Here is a 20523-nt window from a genome sequence, read left to right as displayed (position 1 = left end):
TACAAAATGGAGAAACTGAGACGTAGAAAGTGAAAGGACTTGCCTAACATCACCTGGATAATATATGACATAAAGATAATTTGAACTCAGAGCCTTTAACTCCCAAACCAGTCCTCTTTCCAATATGGGAATGATTTAGTACAATTCTCTTCCTTTAAGGAAGCAGTAGTGGAGGACCAGATTTGGGGAAGATACTAGTAAAAGGTTACATGGCTAGTAGGTGGCCAAGACAGAACTAGAAGCCACATGTTGAAGTCTCCTTCTGCCAGGGATTTTGACTTAGTCACCTGATTCATTAGGTAAAGGTAACTTGTATATCAGTTTATAAGTAAACAGAAGATATGCCAAAGATTTAGGATGATCTGCTAGAACAATTCACAATAGGAATGGTTTTTTAAAGATTTAATTTTTTTTATTTCAAATTTTCATTATTTATTTTTAGCATTTTTAAAAAATGGATACTGATATTCTTCTTCCCTATAGTCTCTCCCCCACTTATAGAGATGGCAAGCAATAGGATATCAAATATACATATGAAATCATATAAAACATATTTCCATATTAGTCATGCTATAAAAGAAAAAGCAAGAAAAATATAGGAAGTAAAAATTTATACTTCAATCTGCAGTTAAGAGTTTATCAGTTCTCTCCCTATATTTAGATATCATTTTTCATCATGAGTCCTTTGGACATTGTGTTGATCAAAGTAGCTACATCTTTCACAGTTGACCATCATAATATTGCTATTACTGCATACATTTTCTCATGTTTCTGCTCACTTTACTTTGTATTAGTGCATGTCTTCTCAGGTTTTTCTGAAACATCCCCCTCATCATTTCTTACATCACAATACCATTACAATTACATATCACCACCTATTCAGCCATTCTCCATTGGCATCCCCACAATTTCCAATTCTTTGCTACTAAAAGAGAGCTGCTATAAATATTTTTTGTACAAATAGCTCTTTTTCTTTTGATCTCTTTGAGATTCAGATCTAATAGTGGTAGATATTGCTGATATGACTTTTTTGGGCATAGTTCTAAATTGTTCTCCATTATGATTGAATCAGTTTCAACTCTACCAACAATAGAATTAGTGTTTCTATTTTCCCACAGCCCCTCCAGCATTCATCATTTTCCTTTTTTGTCATTTTAACCAATCTGACAGGTATGAGGCGGTACCTCAGAGATGTTTTAATTTTCATTTCTCTAATCAATAGTGATTTAGAACATTTTTTCATATGACTATAAATAGCTTCGATTTCTTCTTCTGTAAATAAAAGGAAAATTTAAGTGATAACTGTGAACCTCAAGAGAGAGGGTTGAAGATGTGTCTTTGGGATAGTAAGGCTGCCTTTCTTATAATTAGCTGTGTCTGTATCTTACTAGACTCTTGTGAAGTCAGTTATCATCTTCGCTAAGAAGTGCCAGAATTGTTAGAGACTCCTCTCCTTGCTACCAAATCAGCTTCAACCAAAGAGCCCAGGATTTGAAACTCTTTGAACTCAAAAAGTATCCTCCAAGTCTTGATGCATCCATTTTGGGAAGATTGTTGATCTAAGATCAGAAGAATAAACATAGCAGAGGCTTCCCCAAAGCAGGATCAAGCTTGCATAGAGAGGAAATGGACTTTAGCGGTCACATATTCATATAATCAAAGTCACATGGTGGCCAAGGTAGGGAAAAAGAGGAGCTGTCCTCTCATGGAAAGTCCCAGAACTCCATAATGCCACCAGAAAAAGTCAAAAGAAGAGAGTCATTTGGTTTGAGTCATTCCCTTTGCTAAAGTTTCATTGGTTTATTTTCTCTTGCTGTTTAGCAGCCAGTAAGATTGCCTCATCATCTCAAAGTACCATCTTGCAAGTTACTCTGTTTTTGTTTCTTCAGTTGTAAAATGGAATCTTAGTACTACTATCAAGAGTTGTTATGAGGATCAAATAAAATAATCTTTGTAAAGCTTTTAGTTTAGGGCTCACAGGAGCTGCTTAACAAATGTTTATTCCCTTCCCTTTCCCCCTTTTATCTGTGACATAGATCTAACAGATATGAATATCAGAGCTCTAACAGCAGAGATGGCTGGGACTTTTCTTCAGGATGTCAACATTCCTAGGAGAGAGATATTGCCTCTTAAAGATTGTCATCCTAATTCCTAAGGACCTTTCAATCGCTTTCGTTATTCAGTGTGATCCTCACATGGCTCTGGCACATTACTCACAGGAATCTCTTACTATTCCTCCCTTGGGGTCTGTTTTTGTTACTAATTCACTAGGGCTGGACTCTGGGAGACTGACCACCCCTTCCCAGCATGACTATCCCTACAGAAGAACTCTCTTCTTCATTGTCATACTTCCCCCTCCCCAATGAACTGTGATGTCATCAAACTTGACTCAGATGAAAAAAAAATTCCATTTAAGACTGATTATTATCCTTATTTTACAGATTACGAAACTGAAGCTCAGAGATATTGTGCCTAGTCTCACAGCTTTTATCATAGGGGAGATCCAGGTCCAGGTCCAGGTCTGGATTTTCATGTCTATATTTCCAGCATTTTATCCACTGAATCATGTAAGTTCCTTGAGGTTAAGGACTAGCTAATTGTTGACTTTCTTCCTAGCACCAAGCATAGTACCCTGTACCTAACACCTAACAAAGATTGAGATGAAATGGAATCAGATACAGAAAATCACAATGAAAATCATTATCTAAAAGAGGAGAGAAGTCACAAGAAGTAGCCTGAATTTGGTGAATGTCACAGGATTACAGGACCACTGCATTAGTGAGGGCAGGAAGGTGACCAAATGAGGTGACCAGACATATATAAGCCTCAGCTTCTTTGTTTGCATTACCTGTCCCTTCTAGTGGCTTTAATAAACTGTGGTCCATCATGGATTTGCTCACAGATGTCTTGGGCAACATCCAAATTATCTATCCTCATAGGAGATTTTAAACCTTTTGAATTAGGGACATTGAAGTCACTTAAATACCTGTATGTCATTTGGCCGTGGTCCTGAGGTACCTGCACAAAAAATTAGCATTTTTGTTAAGTCAGAGGAATCATTCTGTTCAGTAATTGTTCCAGTGACCCCAGAACCAATCTATTTCCCTGTAGGTTAAGGGCCCATTAGCCCAAGAGCTTCTAGTAGACTCTAACTAGAATGTCTAGATCTTCTATTTGTATTTGGAAAGACACGTAAAATGCCTTTTGATGAAGTCAAGAAATGAGATGAACCAAATCAGTTCCAATAGAACAGTAATGAACTGAACCAGCTACACCCAGCGAAAGAACTCTGGGAGGTGACTATGAACCACTACATAGAATTTCCAATCCCTCTAATTTTATCCACCTACATTTTGGATTTCCTTCACAGGCTAATTGTACACTGTTTCAAAGTCCAATTCTTTTTGTTCAGCAAAACAACTGTTTGGACATGTATACATATATTGTATTTAATTTATACTCTAACATATTTAACATGTATTGGTTGACCTGCCATCTGGGGGAAGAGGTGGGGGGAAGAAGGGGAAAAGTTGGAACAAAAGGTTTGGCAATTGTCAACGTTGTAAAATTACCCATGCATATATCTGGTAAATAAAAACTATTAAAAAAAAAAAAGAAAGAAAGAAATTAAGGGCAGAAATGTGTCTAAGGAACCAGATTGGACAGGTATGAAGTAGCCCAATACTGCCCTGAGGGTCATTGGATGAAAACAGTGAATGACCTAACAATTGAAAGAATCACTCGGCCACACCAAGAAGGCCAATAGGATTGCAAAAGAAGAAAGTGCCTTCTATAACATGTGAGTAAAACATGACCTATTGCCCAGCCTTAGATCAGTAACAGTTAGGAAGCCAGAGCAATAAGCCAAGCAGAATATCACCCAATAACCCAATGGCAAGTTTAGACATGGAAGAACAAAAAAAATGTTGTATTGTACCTTTCCCTCCCTTCCCAAGTTCGCTTTGCCAAGATGGAGATAAGGAGGGCTACAGTATGGGGAGGGTTCTACCTGGTACCAGAGGATGCTTTCAAGAGGAGCTGGGTTTAAATTTTGCTTCCACCCCTTGCTAGTTGTATATCCCAACTTGTGGCCTCTACTTCCTCAATTTTGAAATGAGAGGCTCAGACTCATGGCCATCCACCTTTCAGCTCTACAGTTATAAAATGTTAAGTTGTGGCAGAAGTGTGGAGATGTTTGATAAACCCAAAGGGCTTGGGAATTGTGCATATGTATGTGGGGGGAGAGGTGCTTCCCACACCACTGTAAGTTGTTGTTTTGTTTTTGTTTTTGTTTTTTTTTTAGGAAACTTTAGTGGACCATAGATGGAGACCATGTAAGTTTTCACATCATACAGACTCAACAAAAGAAAGAAGGAAATAAGCATTTATTAAAATTCCTACTATATACTGTGCTAGCACTTTATGCAAATTTCACATTTAATGTTCAATACAATTTTTCAAGGTAGGTTCAGGTTCTATTGCTATTTCCACATCATAGTAGAGGAAACTGAAGGGGGGAGGAAGTTAAATGAATTGCCTAGGGTCACACAGATGGGGTCACTTTCTGAGCAGGAATTGAACTCAGGACTTTCTGGCCTCAGACCTTTTGTTCTATTCACTGTACTTCCTAGCTATCTTTAGGATTTGAAGGGTCTCTCCTTTTCATGTGTCTCTATGCTTGAAATTAGCAATTTCTTGTACTTCACTGGAATCATAATAAATCCAAAAAATATCAGCCAAAAGAGAGTTATAAGATGTTAGAGCTGGAAATTACCATGTTCATGCCCCTTTTTTGGTTTAGATTTTATTGATTTCTTTTTTTCTGAATATATTATTCAGTGATACATCCCTTATTTTAAAAAAGGAGGAAATAGAAAGTAATTCAGCAAATTTAATACATCAATTTAATCTCATGTATATTAAACATCCTGAATTGTACGCTGCCACCTCACCAAAGAAGGGAGGGATATATGTTTTCTCTCCTCTTTGGCTTGTTTTCAAATTTAGCTTAATATTTTTCTATAAGCAAAAATATTTTTTTCTTTTACTTCCCTTAACAACTCCTTTCCCATTGCAAAAAAAGAAAAAGATGCTTAATACTTTTAGCTGTGTGACCCTGGGCAAGTCACTTAACCCCATTTGTCTCAGAAAACAAATTTGCTCAATCTGTACTCTTGAATTTATCATTTCTCTGTGTGAAGGTTGGGAGCCTTTTTCACTATGTCTCCTCTGGAATTGTGGTTGGTCATTTCATTAATCATAGTTTGTAAGTCTTTCAGAGTCATTTGTCTTCATAAAGTTATTATGTAAATTGTTCTCTTGATTAAGCTCAATTCTTTCTATCAGTTCATACAAGTTTTCTCGAGTTTCTTTAAACAATCCCCTATTCATTTTGTATTATAATATTATGGTACAATCATATATCATGACTTGTTCAGTTGTTCCCCAACTGATGCAAACTCCTAGGAAGACCTGAATTCAAATTCAGCTTTAAGTAGTTACTAGCTAAGTAAATCACTTAATCTCTGCCTGTCTCAATTTCCTCATCTGTAAAAATGGAGATAATAAAAGCATCTAGCTCCCAGAGTTCTTTCGAGGATAAGATGAGCTAATAGTTGTAAAGTACTTTTACAGACTTTAAAATGCTATATAGATGGTAGTTATTATTATTATCATAGACTTAGAACTGAAAGAATCTAATCCTTCATATCACCTATCCTGCAGGGTTGTTGTTGCGAGGGCCAATGGAGTTAATAATAATCATAAAATGCTTAGCATTGTGACTGGTACATCGTAAGCACTACATAAGTATTATTATTGTTGTTGTTGCTATTGTTATTACAGATGAGGAAACTGAGGCACAGTGAAATTAAGAGACTTGTCCTAACCAGGTCATTTAATTAGCAAGTGCTCTTGTCAAGATTCAAATTCAGGTCTTTCTTAATCCAAGTCTAGCACTATATATGCATAATAAATGTGATACAGAAATAGAAAAATGATTTAAATAACTTCTCTTAAAAAGAAGGGTAAAAAGGGTCACTAAGCTAGGAAGGGCTGAAAGGAAATTTGAGTCCAGGTTTCTCTTTCCATTCCACCAATGAAGTCAATGTTGATTGATCAAATAAATGCTGCATTGGAATTTGGTGCTGTGACTGTCTTTGTGGCAGATACTATGCAGCAAAATTCATGTAGCAGGAGGCTTTGAAACTTATGTTTCAAAAACTAAGGTACATTGCTACAAACTAGACCACGAGAAGAATGATGTTTCAAGGAATTGGGATGTTTCATCTGCAGAAGAGAAAACCTAAAGGAATTGTATTAGTCATCTTAAAGTATTTGGGGGGCTGTCACATGAAGGAGGAAGTAACTTTTAAAAAAAATTTTATCTCTCTTATGAAGACTCTGGGATACTTTAGTCCCATTTTCGCTTGTAGTCATGAGTAAGTCTTCCAGAGAGCTGGCTACTTATATCCCTCAAAGTTCTTGATCTTGAAGGAAGCCCTATTTCTCTAAAGCTATCAGCTTTAGTTCCCATTCCAGCATTTTCTCCCCAATATCAAAAACCAGTTTCAGTCTCTATCTTGCTAATATACATAATGCCCTACAATGAATAGCTTCTCCTTAACATTCATTAGCTTTTTATAAAGGGATAGTTAGGGAGAAGACATAAGAATAGAAAAGTGCAGCTCTTTTCCCCAAATAGCTGGGGGCAAGCTTTCCCTTTTCTTATTTCAGTCTCTGGGAACAATGGGTTTAAGCTTGAAGCAGATGCTAAAAGCATCTATTCCTCTGAGTTTGTTTCTAAATATGCTATTTTTTAAAAAAATATTTTTAATTTATGGAATAAAATAAGCATTTCCATTTCAGTATAATAAAAAAATGATTTCACATGAAACTGCAAATCTACCATGCACAACTTGCTATTCCTTTCAAATATAAAACAAAATTATCATATAAATTTCTTTTTTCCTCCCCCAATCTTGCCCTAGAGATAGCTACCATTAGACACAAATAAATATACACCCATATATGCATATGTAAAATTATTCTATATATACTTCTATTTATCAGTTTTTTTCTCTGGATGCAGCTAGTACACATTATGGGATATTACTAATGAAATAGTACTGTACTACTGTGATTTTAGAAAAACATGGAAAGACACACAAAATAATGAGTGATATGAGCAGAACCAAGAGAACATTGTTTACAGCAATAGCCATGTTGTTTTAAGAATGATTTTGAGTGAATATGTTATTTTGTCTATTACAAATACTGAAATTAATTCTAAAGGCATGTTAAATACAATATTGTTGATAGGTGAAGTCACTTAAGAAAATGGCACCTTGGCCACTGGGTTGCATTTTCTCACAGATTATTTTTCAGACTTTGATAATACTTTTACTGACTCTTTGGTTCTCCAAACTTTCAAATTTAATGAGGTCACACCCTGATATGTTCTTATACTCCATTTCCTTAGAACCGAAAAGAATAGACCCAAAAGAGATGGAAGTAACAATAGAACCATGTATTCAGGGACCACCACAGCAGTCCAAGTGGGAAGAAAAATGCCTGAAGACTGTAGACAGAGACTGCATCATGTGGTCAATGCCCTTTGTAAGCATTCTTGCCTCTGGAGCAGCAAAAAACAGACTATAAACAATAACTTCTTATGCTCTATGGTCTAAGTGGAGACCTTATTAGGCTTATAAGGACCATATTCATAAGGACTGGCTTTCAATGACCCCTGTTGCATTTATTTTATTTTATCATAAATTTAATAATTAATAAATAAATATTTCAGTATGCAACAAAGAAAAAGGGGGATTGCAAATGAAATCATGAGTTTCTTTGATGTAGAATTTACATTTCAAACATACATATTAAATTTATTTCTTTTTCTTTTTTATTAAAATTTTTTAATTTTAAATTTAATTTTATATATATTTATTTTATTTTATTTTCAAAACATGTGCAAAACCTTGTGTCCTCCCACTCCTTCCCCTTGACAGCAAGTAATCTAATATATATCAAACAATACATATTAGATTTAACAAGGTGTTAACAACTGACTTTCCAAAAAATCAACCCCCAAAAGAATGAAAGGATACAGTTTTAGGTCTAGTCTGAATGATGAACATTTTATCCATTATTTTCTTAAGTCTAGACAATGAATAAAGCAATAATAACTCAAGTCCTTCTTTGTAATGTTTGCTGATTTCCAAAGTATAAATGCTTACACTTAATATTTAATAGCTGGAGAGAACTCATGAATGCTGAGTGCAAATTAAAGCATATTTTTTACTTTATTTTTCTTGCTTTTCTTTTTTTGCAACATGGCTAATATGTAAATATGTTTTGCATTACTTCACATGTAAATGAGTATCATATAGTTTGCCTCCCCAATGAGTGGGAGAGGAGCTAATGGGAGAAAGAATTTGAACTTGAAATTTTAAAAATATGTTAAAAGTAAATAATATTAAATAATTTTTAAAATAATATCAGTTTTTGTTAGCTGGGTATGAGGTAGTTGTAGCACATCCCTGCTTCTAACAAATAAATATAGTTAAGCAAAATAAATCAATGCACTGATTACATCTGAAAATAAAGAGGTAATTTTGTATGGCTTCTGATGGTAGGGCTAGCAAAGATGAGCAGCAGTCATATAAGAGCAATTTTTTTATTGATGCAGGGAAGCATTTTTTGTTAAAGTTATTTTTTCTTTCTCATTTTCTTTTTTTAAAAAAATAATACTTCCCCCCCAAATTCCATGTTAAAACAATTTTAACTTTAAAAAAGTTTTAAGTTTCAAATACTGTCTCCTCTTTCCCATCCAGAAATAGTAAGCAATTTAATATAGGTTATACATGTGTAATCTTGTAAAATATAAGGAAGCTCTTTCTGATATTTAGAATTGTACAAGAACTAAATAGGCATTTTAAGAGTTGGTGAGTTTTCTCAAATGGTCACCTATCAGGGATAATGGAGAGAGGATTCTTTTAAAGGAAATTAAAAAATAAATCCAAAATGATTCCATTGATTAACATATCTATCACAAATGCTCACAATATCAGTATATTTTTGGTATGCTAGACAGAAGCATTATTATAAAATTTCTATTATTTTAAAGGTTTTGAATTTTTGCTTCTCTTAAATTTTATTCAGTTGGATGACATTCTTGAAGACTGCAACACTAAAGCATGAAAGAAATTAAATTATAGAAAGATAGAGGTCGAAAGTGCAGCATAATAGGAATAGTTTATATTATCTTTAGGGGGAAAAGGCTGGTTTTTAAGAAACTTTTTAGTTCTGAGGACTCAAGAAGGCATGCTCAGATAGTTTATTTCTAGCTGTCTTCTTGATGAAGAGTTTCCTAACAAAACTATTTGAACATCTTAAGGAATGGGGGAGGGAGATAACAGAGCAGAGTGATAAAAGGTGGGCTTTGAGATTAGGAAGACTGGGGTTTAGAGCTCTAACATACTGTATGATTGACTATAGCTAAATCCCTTACTCTCTTAGTCTTTCCAGTCAATTCTCTAAGGATAGAGATTAGGGATGTCACTGATTTGTATTGATAGAGGGAGTTCCCACACTGAAAGTCTTCTACACTAATGAAATCACAATTTTAAATAAAATTCTCCCCTTCAAAAAAAAAAAAAAAGGAAATTGAAATGAATCATATTTTGGAATCAATTCTAGATGTACCAGACTTCATCTTAATTGCACAATTTATAATAATATGCTTGCCATTTACTTCTCAAGGGTGCTCTGAGAATTAATTTCTTTGTCAGGATAAGGAAGCTGGCATGCTTTTGAGCCCCTCTGACCCTGAGCTTTAACAATATTTCTTTTTATCTCTAAGTTCCCAGCACACTGGACACACCCATATTTCCAAGCCAGAATTGAAAAACATTTCAAAACCAGGTAAGAACGCTCTGGGGATTATGCAGAGTTTGGAACAAGCTGGTAATGACTCCATTAGGCTAGATAATCTAGTATTTTTCATCCTGCAAGTGTTCTGAGATGAAGTGGGAGGAGGGATTAGGTAGGTGAGGCAGGGATGGGGACATTTAGTAATATAGTCTCTTGCAAAAAGTCAGACCTTAGGGGAAAAAAAAAAAGCACTCTCAAATTCAAGGATAGCATTTTACATCTATAGAACAGATGGGCACCTATATGGTTCAATTTGAGGTATTTTGGTACTAGGTGGCTCAGTGGATAGAACTCTGAACTTGGAGTCAAGAAGACCTGGACTGGAATCTAGCCTCAACTAGCTGTATGAGTTTGGGCAAGTCACGAAATCCTGTTTCCCTCAGTTTCTTCATCTGTAAAATGAACCAGAGAAGGAAATGGCAAGTCATTCCCAACACTTTTGCCAAGAAAACCCCAAAAGAGCTCATGAAGAGTTGGACCCAAGTGAAATGACTAAACAATTCCTAAGTATTCTCCCATCCGTCTTTCATAATGTCTGGAATTCTGCCCCTATAGACTGTTTGTAGTGGCTCTGCACTCCCATCTTCAAGATTCCCTATTGAACTACAAATACACTGGAAAGGTTGTCATGGGTTTAGACCTGTCTAATGCCTGGCACATACTTTGTTGTTCAGTCACTCTTCACCACCCCGTTTGAGGTTTTCTTGGCAAAGATATTTAGAGTGGTTTGCCATTTCCCTTTCCATCTCATGTTTCAGATAAGGAAACCAAGAAAAATAGGGTTAAGTGATTTGCCCAGGGTCACACAGCTAATAAGTATCTGAGACTAGACTTGAACTCAGAGTGTTGATTCCAAGCCTAGCACTTTGTGTACTGAGTCATCTGGCAGCCCTGGTAGATACATACACATATAGAGTTTTATTTTTCCAGTTACATATAAATTTTTTTTACATTTGTTTTTAAAACTTTGAGTTCCAGATTCTCTCCCTTCTACCCACTCTCCAATTGAAAAGGTACACATGAAGTTATGCAAAATATTTCCACAAAAGTTATGTTGTAAAAGAAAAACATAAATTTCCCCTTTCCCCTCCCCCCCAAAAAAACTTTTTTTTTCCTGAGGCAATTGGGGTTAAGTGATTTGCCCAGGGTCACACAGCTAGGAATTGTTAGGTGTCTGAGAACACATTTGAACTCAGTTCCTCCTGATTTAAGGGCTGGCACTGTATCTACTGCACCACCCCCAAAAAAATCTTAAGAAAAATGAAATTAAAAAATATGTTTTAATCTGTATTAAGGCATAATCAGTTCCTTCTCTGGGTACGGATAGCATTTTTAATTATAAGTCCCTCAAAATAGTCTTGGATCATGCATTTCTGAGAAAAGCAAAGCCATTCACAGCTGATCATTTCACAGCACTGCTAATACTTTATACAGAGTACATTTCATTTTGTATGAGTTAAGGGATGACTTTCCAGATTTTTCTGAGAGCATCCTGTTCATCATTTCTTAGAGAACATATTATGTTCTCTATGAATTCCATCATCATCACATACCACAATTTATTCATCTGTTCCCCAGTAAAGGACATCCCCTCAATTTCTAATTCTTTGCTCTAAGAAAAGAGCTGCTATAAATATTTTTGTACATATAAATCCTTTTCCTTTTTTTTTAAAAAAAATCTCTTTTGGGATTCATGCCTACTAGTAGTATTGTTAGATCAAAAGATATACATGATTTTATAGCCAATTGAAATAGTTCTTATCTTTTGATCATTTATCAATTGAGGAATGACTTTTTTTTTTATAAATTTGACTCAGTTCTCTATACATTTGAGAAAAGAAGTCTTCAACAGAGAAATTTACTTCAAAATTATTTTCACAATTACTGTTTTCCCATTCCCCATTTATTCTATTCTATTCTATTCTATTCTATTCTATTCTATTCTATTCTATTCTATTCTATTCTATTCTCTCTCTCTCTCTCCCTCTCTCCCTCTCTCTCCTTTTACTTTGTTCCTCCTCAAAAGTGTTTTCCTTTTGATCCTCCCCTCCCCCTTTTCTGTCACCATCCCTCCCCTTCCCCTTCTACTTTTATGCAGGGTAAAATAGATCTTTGTACCCATATTGAGTGTATATGTTATTTCCTCTTTAAACTAATTCTGATGAGAGGAAGGTTCACTTTCTTTCCCCTCTACTGTAAAATCTTTTTCTTGCATCTTTTTTGGCAGATAATTTACACCACCATTCTCCTTTCCCTTTCTCCCAGTACATTCCTCTCTCACCCCTTAATTTTTTTTAAAGATATTATCCCTTCATATTCAACTCACAATCATATCCTCTGTGTATATTCCTTCTAACTGCTTTATAATAATGAGAAAGTTCTTATGAGTTACAAGTATCATTTTCCTATGTAGGAATGCAATCAAACTTCATTAAGTTCCTTATGGTTTCACTTTATTGATTACTTCCTATTGCTTCTCCCAAGTCTTATATTTGAAAATCAGATTTTCTATTCAGTTCTGGTCTTTTTTATCATGAATACTTGGAATTCCTCTATTTCACTGGATACCTTTTCCCTGATGGATTATATTCAGTTTTGCTGGATAGATGATTCTTGGTTACAATCCGAGCTCTATTGTTCTCCAGATTATCATATTCCAAGCCCTCTGATCCTTTAATGTAGAAACTGCTAAATCTTATATTATTTTGACTGTGGCTCCACTATATTGAAGTCATTTCTTTCTAGATACTTGGCAATATTTTCTCCTTGACCTGGGAATTCCAGAATTTGTAATATTCCTGGGATTTTTCATCTTGAGATCTCTTTCAGTGAGTGATTGGTGGATTGTTTCCACTTTTTTCTACTTTACCCTCTGGTTGTAGAATATCAGGACAGTTTTCCTTGATAATTTCTTAAAAGATGATGTGTAGGCTCTTTTTTTGATTATGGCTTCCAGGTGGACCAATAATTTTAAAATTACCTTTCTGGGATAATTTGTTTTTTCATATTTCACATCCCCCCTATTTTTTCATTCTTTTGGTTTTGTTTCTTGATTTCTCATAAAGACATTTTTTCCATTTTCTCAAATTTGATTTTTGAGGAATTATTTTCCACAGAGAGTTTTTGTACCACCTTTTCCATTTGGTCATTTTTGCTTTTTAAAGCATTCTTTTCCTCATTACCTTTTTATATTTCCTTTTGAATTACTCTAATTTCTCTTTCCATTTTTCCCTTTCTTACTTGTTTTTCAAAATATCTTTTGAGCTCATCCTGAGGCCAATTCTTACTTCTTGTGGAGGCTTTGCTTGTAGGAACTTTGACTTTGTTATCTTCCTTGTTCCCATAGTAACTTTCTAGGATCAGAATCTTTTTCTGTTGTCTGCTCATTTTTCTAGTTTATAACACTCTAGTATATTAAAACAACAGAGTCCTTCCTTAACGCTAGTAAAGAAATCTCCTGTGAGCTGAGATCACTGGAAGCTGCCATTGCCATCATCACCTGCTCCTGGATGTTAGTTTCCCAGGGTCCTCTAATTCTACTGCATCAAATATTTCCTGCTGACCTTCAAGGTTGTCTTTGGTGTTTTGGGTCTAGAAACTGCCAGTACTGCTTCTAATTCAGAGACCCCAAAGCCCGTTCCTGTTTTGCTGGCACCCAGGCTGTGATGGCACTGGCGTAGTCTGCTCCAGGACTGTGATGGACTCCCACTCTGATGAAACAGAGTCCTGCTGACTCTTCCAAATTGTTCTTAGCTGGAAAATTGTTTCATTCTGTCTTTTTGTGGCTTCTGATGCTCTAAAATTTGTTTAGAGTCATTATTTAAAGGAATTTGGAGGGGTTTGAAGGAGAGCTCAGGCAAATCTCTGTCATTACTGTGGCATTTTGGCTTTGCCTCTGAGTTTTTATACTTTTAAAGGAAAAAATGAACCTAATTAACATAGGATTGGAGGCTGGATTGGGGGATATGGTGGAATGGCAAAGATATTGTTCCCACCATAGAGGAGTAACATCTTAAGCCAAGCATTATCAGTTGATAACAATTGAAACCAAAATAGATGTTGGGGCAAAGGGATGTAGAAATATGGGGAGAAACCTAAAAGGGGGCACTGAAATGGGAGGTTTTCATTGTTTAGTTAAATTTAGTCACGCCCAATCTTTGGGATACCATTTGGGTTTGTTTTTTTGTTTGTTCATTTGTTTTTGGCAAAAAAAAATACTGAAATAATTTGCTATTTCCTTTTCCAGTTTATTTTACAGATGAAGAAATTGAGGAAAACAGTTGTTTGCCCAAGATCATATAGCTAGTAAGTATCTGAGGCCAGATTTGGACTCAGGTCTTTCTCACTGTGCCACCTAGCTTCCATCTGCTACATACAGTTAAAAAAAGTTTATTTTTTAAATTTAAATTTAACCTAAATTTAAAACAGTAGTTGCAAAACTACCCTGAATAAATGTGTACTCTTCTAACTTCTTTCCTGATTTGAACTCAGGAAGATGATTTTTCCTGATTTTCAGCCCAGTGCTCTGTGCACTAAGGCACCACTCAGTTGCCTGAAGTGTGAAAAAGGAGAGACTAAAGACACATTTTATTGAATTAATACATTTCTTGGCCATTAACCTTGCCCAAACTAAGTATTAGGTTTTGAAGCAAAAGAGTTGAACTTTGAGCTTATTCCCTGTATAATTTTGGGCATGTTTCTTTCCCTTTCTCTGCCTTTGTTTTATTTCTTTTTTTTTTCTTTTAAAAGTATTTCATTTTTGCATCCTTGTGCAAAATCCTTATTTTTGCAAATCCTTGTGTTCCAAATTTTTCTTCCTCTCTTCCCTTCTTCTCCCTTCCCCAAGACAGTAAGCAATCTGATACAAGTTAAACTTGTACAATTCTTCTAAATGTATTTCAATATTCATTATTCTGCACAAGAAAAAAACAGATCAAAAGGGGAAAAAAATGAGAAAGAAAAAACCCCAAACAAACAACAACAAAAAAGGTGAAAATACACTATGCTTTGATATACACTTATTTAGTTTCTATAATTCTGTCTCTGGATGTGGATACCATTTCCCATCACAAGTCGATTGGGATTTGGATCTCTGTTTTCAAAAAATGAGGTGGTTTGGCTGGGTGATCTTCACCAATTGTGTGTGTGTGTGTGTGTGTGTGTGTGTGTGTGTGTAATCCTGAACACCTAGATCCTTCCTGCCTTTTGCTGCTTACTTTGTTCTTGTGTTAATTAAGGTAACTGCCAGTAAATCATAGTTCCTATCATCATACTGGGGCAGCTAGATGGCGCCAAAATGCACATAGTGCCAGTCCTGGACTCATCTTCCTAAGTTCAAATATAACTTGAGATGCTATCTTTGTGACCCTGGGCAAGTCACTTAACTCGGTTTGCCTCAGTTTCCTCAACTGTAAAATGAGCTGGAGAAAGAAATGGCAAACCCCTCCAAAATGGGGTCAGACACAACTGAAAAATGACTGAATTACAATCATCTTATGAATTCATGCTCATTTTTTTAAAAAATGGTGATTTAATGTCAAAAAAGCTTATTTGTTATTTGAATTGCTGGGCTAAGGGTAGGGGAATGGGGAATGTATATAGTTCTACTGACTTCTTCTATAGGATGCCAAGCAAATGAAGCAGGTCATTTTCCCACTGAGCATCTGGATGAATGGCTCTGATGTGCATATGTATAGCATGTTTTAAACATTACAAATTGCTTTACACACATAATTTCATTTACTCCTCACAATAGTCCTGTCAGCCAGTTGCCAGTGTAATAGAGAGCCTGTGGGTGAGGGGCAAGCCTTGATGCATACACAAATATTCCCCACCTGTTTTTAATCCAACCATGTGGAAACTTGAATAAATATTCTTCTGCTCATGAATGACTCAGGAGTTGGTATGATTTGGTGCTGAAAAGTCTTCTAAATGGCTTCAGTGTCAGAAGAATGGATGTCTCAGGAGGTGCTGAGCTGGACCTGAGCACACATACTAAAGGGATGACCCCACTATCTTTCAGCTTCTTTCTTTGAAGACTTCCAGTAAGAGGGAATACTTTGAACTGCCAAGTTGGGGAGAGACAGCTGGTCACATTTTCTTGTACAGTTGCTAAATGACTATGAGCACATGGCATGTCTATTTTGTATATATGTTTGTATCTATTTTTTCTTGATCTTGGTTGGAAAAGTATTCCAAGCTGAGAGTACTTGGGTGGCCATGGAGAGTTCAGGAGAGCCTGAGGTCCCATCTGAGGTCACTAGGAATTGGAGTTGTTAGCAGAGTCTACCAAAGCAACATCTTGGAAATGAATATGCCCAGCCATCAACCTTGTGGATATTCTAAGGTCTAGAGAGATTGCAGGATGGCAGCCAAGCAGTAGTTGAGCCCTCTGAGGAGCCAGCATAGTAAAATGCAAGAAAGGACTAACTGGTCCTTCCAGAGTGGACTGAGTGCTAAGTCTGGAGTCATGAAATTATTGTTCAGTTGTTTTCAGTCATGTACAACTCTTTATGATCCCATTTGGAACTTTCTTGGCAAAGTTACTGGAGTAGTTTGCCATTTCTTTCTCTAATTTATTTACAGATGAAAAAACTGAGCCAGAGAAGGTTAAGTGGCTTGCCCAGGGCCACATAGCTAATAAGTATCTGAAGGCAGGTTTGAACTCAGGAAGATGAGCCTTCCTGACACCATGCTATCAAGCTACCCAAAGAGTAAGGAAAAATTCAAATCTGGTCCCACTCACTGGGCAAGTCACTTTTATACTTCAATTTCCTCAACAGTAAAATGAACAGCACCTACCCCACAGGTGGGAAAAAATGATATATTTGTGAAGCACTTAGCATAGTATCTGGCACAAAGTAGGTTCTTACAAAATGCTTGTTTCCTTCCTTTTTTCTTCACTTCCCTTGAGCAAAAGAGGAAGAAGGAATATAATCAGTCTCAGAGAAGCTTCTCTGGGGAATAGTGACTGGCCCAGCAGAGGAGTGATCAGTTCCATTAGCAGACAATTTACCCATATGAGAGCAACAACTAAATGGAACTTTATGAAGACTCCACAAACAGAGAAAAGGATTTCCAGGACCAGAAACCAGGAGACACTCTTTAGTCACACATGTTTTTTCACATGTACCTCACTCCCTTGTTCTTTAAGCTTGAACCCACTTTCACCAGAGACCTTCTAAGTATAAAGAGAGTTCAATCCCAGTTTGAAGGAGTGGAGATTGTTTTATACTTACTGTTCTTGTTATGCCTTCTCAATAAATCTCTTTTTAAAAAATGAATGGAGACAACTTATTGATTAATAATGAGGAGCATACTGGTACATACTGGTGGGGTAACAGTACCCATGGGCTTACCCCTGGGACCCTGAGGGAGAAAAGCAGCCAACTTTTGGGGGACCCCAAGCTATGAGTTTTCTCTCCAGTTGTGGGAATTAGGAAGGTGTGTTACAATAGTAACATCCTCATTTTATAGAGGAGGTGACCGAGGGACTCAGAAGTAAGTGATTTATCCAAAGTCACACAAGTAGTAAATGTTTATGGTATTATTTCCTGACTTTTAGCCTATTCAATATGCTTCATGGCATTCATTTACTTTATGGGCCACATCTGTCTTCTGCCCTGAAGTTTATTCATTACAAATCAGATCTTGGGGGAATTTCATTATCTTAGGGTAGAAATGGACAGTTTAATTTAATAATCATTTTAAAAGAAGGCAATTACAGTGTGGGCTACCAATGGAGACATGGGTGTTGCAGTGGAAAAGTGTGGTGTTCTTTTTCCTCAAATGCTAGAGACTTTTGGTTAACTGGAGTTGCTATAAGGCTGAGTTATGTGAAATTGGGGGCTGCATCAAGGCATTTGGCTTTACACAATTAAGCTCTGGGTAACTTTGCTAGAATGCTTTCAATTTTCAGTTCTGGAGGGTTCAGCCCAAGAGCCCTTCCTCCCTTTGGTTGGCCCCTATGGGCAAATAGAAATCAGTTCAATAGGTCACTGTGCTCCTTCCTTTGTTAGCTTCCCTGGGGGAAAGTGCCAGGCAAGGAGGGTAGAAGCAGCAGCTCCCGGGCAGAGAGGGTGAGAACAGGCACAGGGGGAGCAGTTTGGCCAGGGGCAAAAGAAAAACAAACACAATTGATGTTAGTCTGTGAAGCTTGAGTATCAATTGATGAGTGTCCAGGTAACAGTGGGTGCTAATGAAGTTTTGAAGGCCCAAGAAATTCTGGAACAGTCAAACCTTTCCATTTGAATTGGTTGAGGCTGGTCTAAGTGGAGAATCAGAACTGTTGTGTTTCCAAAGGTGCATTTTCATTTCCTTTGAGCAAATGAACTAATTGCTAAAAGAGGGTTGCCAAGCACAGAAATTGGCTGTAATTTGGATCACATGCATATAAATAGATCCTTAAAGTGCTTAAAAACAGTTGGTTCTCCAAGTAATATTAAAGGCCCCTTCCCACTTTGCCCCTCCAACCCTCCACTAATATTGCTCCTCACCCCCCTCCATTCCGTATATTTTCATCTGTAGCTGATGGTTTCTCAGAGAGTGAGCCTTCCCTTCTGGGAACTCCTTTTCCCTCTCGATGCAAGAACAGTTTTCCATATTCATTGCTCCCTTTGGAAAACAGATCAGGGTCAGAGAATTCTGGGGCATGAGAGTTTATTTGCCCAAATTCACTATGCTGTCTGTTATCTAAGACATAGAGTAAGCTTAGGGACAGGGATGGCACTGCCAGCCAAGGGGGAGCTGCCCATTAAAACTATCCAAGGTGATCTCTAGCTACTGGGACCAAAGCAGTCCTAGATTGGAGAGAGTGAGGGCAGTTGCAGCAAGAGTTCCTTCTTGTTAGCAGCAGCAGGAATTGGGGTCACTCTGCAAATGACAGAGACAGAAGGTGGCAAATAATACAGCAAGATGCTGCCCTTTGCTGAGGTCCTTCCATTGGAGTGAGACTGCTCAGTTAGGACTGAGTTAGGGGGATAGTTCTGAAATCTTGTGGGGTGCTCAAGGGAAGGGGAGTTGTTTTTATTATTTGGTCTTTTCATAGACTTGTTCTCAGCTAAATGTTTGTGAGCACTGCAGCTTGCAGGCAGTGCTAGAGAATCAAAGAGCAAGACCTTTGGAGATAGGAGCCAAATTTTTGATGTTCCCAATGATTATCTTGGGTGGGAAATGAACCATTACAGATGTAACACATCCTCAAGAGCTTATCTACTAGTCCATATGTAATAGGTTTATTTAAATGGTCTTTCTCCTGAAAACAAGACAGAGTACATCTCCAGCAGGAGAGGGAACTTCCCACCTAGATATATACATAAGGAATTTGGAGGATTTTGTGGTGTTTCCCCCCTTTATTTTTTCCCCTGAGGCAACTGGAGTTAAGTGACTTGCCCAGGGTCGTGTTAAGTGTCTGAGACCAGATTTGAACTTAGGTCCTCTTGACTTCATGGCTGGTGCTCTGTCCACTGCACTACCTGGCTGCCCCTTTTCCCCCTTATTTGTGACTGAGGGATAGTTACTCCAAATTCTCTTTAATAAAATAACATCTGCTGAAGAATTAAGATAGAAACACACATTTTAAAAGTATCTACTATGTGCCAAAGCACTGTGCTAAGTGCTTTATAAATATTAGCCCATTTGTTCCTCCCAACGGTCCTGGGAAGTAGGTATTATGAGGCAGAGATTAAATGACTTGCCCAGCTATAATATATCTGAGACTGCATTTGAATTTTTATTTTCCTGCTTCCAGGCCCAGAACTCTGAATTATACCCTGTAGCTGGAGTGAGAGCATTTTCCTTTTTCCAAAAAAACTGAAGGAGGCTTCTTTTCCTTCCCCAAATGGGAAGAATAGCCAGGAGAGCTGGACTTTTCCCTCTGTCTCAGCAGCTATAGGACAGTTACTTCTCCTAGTTTTCTAAATTAGTCTGAGAATATACACTGACAATTTAGAATTGAATAGGTTGCATTTCTGTGCAAGAAAATATTATGTGAGGGAAGATCTTAAAATGAGCTGCAGAAAATAGTTGTAAGATTATCACAAGAGCTGGCTAACCCATCCATTGTACAGATAATGAAACCGAGGGTCAGGGAGATTATGACTGTTCAGAGTCATCCAGGTGGCTAAATGGCAGAGGCAGTGTTTCAATCCAGTGCTCTGATTGCACATGTGGTGCACATTCCACGGGTACCATGGTGCCAAGAACTGTTATCTCAAGTCCTAGGGTCACAGATTGAGATCTAAAAAAGTACTGCTGCAGTGCCCAGTCTAACCCCCTCATTTTACCAGTGATGAACTAAGAGATAACACGTCTGTAGCTCATACTGAGGATGTATAACACATTCACCTCAGCTCTCTGTCCCTTAGTTTCTTCATCTATAAAATGAGAGGGGTGAACACCAGGATCTCTCTGCCCACCATGCTTGCTAGAGGTATTACATACCTCCTTACATTTAAAAACAAGACAAATTTCAAAGTCCTGCAGAGCCCACAAGAGCTGTGAGCCCAAACCAATCTGCTAAATATCTTAGCTGACCCTGATTTCTGTGGCTTAAGTCAGGGGTGTGCTGGAACCATTTTGGGACCAGTG

This window comes from Sminthopsis crassicaudata, chromosome 3 (assembly GCF_048593235.1).
Source record: "Sminthopsis crassicaudata isolate SCR6 chromosome 3, ASM4859323v1, whole genome shotgun sequence".
Taxonomy (NCBI): Eukaryota; Metazoa; Chordata; class Mammalia; order Dasyuromorphia; family Dasyuridae; genus Sminthopsis; species Sminthopsis crassicaudata.
The sequence above is the reverse complement of the archived record's forward strand: the minus strand, read 5'-3'. Positions refer to the sequence as shown.